The following is an 870-nucleotide window of genomic DNA, read 5'->3' as shown; positions in this document are numbered from 1 at the left end:
TAACTTTGTGTCCTTCATTTTTAATGCTGGGATTTCGGCCTCACAAGGGACTGACCTTGCTGTCTTTCTAGTAGCTATACCTCCAAAATATCTACTTTGCTCATATTGATACTAATCACAACAAAAGAGTCATCTAATTTTCAGGTTGCTTCCTATTTCTTTTTTCATATCTCCAAAGGAAAGTATATGTCATGAAATCTTTTAATGAATCCTTGTCTTTTGTTGACCTTAAGTAACGTAAATTTTTCTGTGCTTCTATTTTATTTTGTTTTTGACCAGTAAAGTGTGAAAATGATTGTTCCTATCTCAGAGTTACTGGGAGAATTGAGAAAATGTATGTAAAATATTTAGCTGGGTTCCTGACATAATAATATTAAATTTTGCTCATATGATTAATAATAAATAAAAAGAGCTTGGTATAACTTGCTTTTCAAATGACAATTTCTTGGAGTTAGAAGTGTATTTAGATTGTGTTGATATGACTAGTTTTGGGTTCAAGTTAACTTTAACCAGACTTCTATTCTCGTTTCAGATATTTGGATTTCTGATATGCTTGGGAATTATTCTTGCAATAGGAAATTCAATCTGGGAGAATCAAGTTGGAGATCAATTCAGAACTTTCCTTTTCTGGAGTAAAGGAGAGGAGAGCTCTGTGTTGTCAGGATTCTTAACATTCTGGTCATATATTATTATTCTCAATACAGTTGTACCCATTTCATTATACGTGAGGTAAGATGAGCATTTATACTTTAGTGAAGCCATTTCTTCAAAAGCCTTTGTTTTGCATAACCATTTTTGTTTGTTTTAAATTTACAGCAGTGTGATAGATGTCTTACTCTGCTTATGATCTGCCACATCTGTTACAAATGA

General features: G+C 32.3%; 1 protein-coding gene across 1 annotated transcript in view; it reads left to right on the top strand.

The window, feature by feature from the left end:
- The window catches only part of ATP8B4 (ATPase phospholipid transporting 8B4 (putative)), a 207,140-nt gene that overhangs the window by 117,684 nt on the left and 88,586 nt on the right, over nucleotides 1-870 (top strand). The window lies entirely within an intron of this gene.

Source organism: Hipposideros armiger, unplaced genomic scaffold (genome assembly GCF_001890085.2).
Source record: "Hipposideros armiger isolate ML-2016 unplaced genomic scaffold, ASM189008v1 scaffold_12, whole genome shotgun sequence".
Taxonomy (NCBI): Eukaryota; Metazoa; Chordata; class Mammalia; order Chiroptera; family Hipposideridae; genus Hipposideros; species Hipposideros armiger.
The sequence above is the reverse complement of the archived record's forward strand: the minus strand, read 5'-3'. Positions and strand labels throughout refer to the sequence as shown.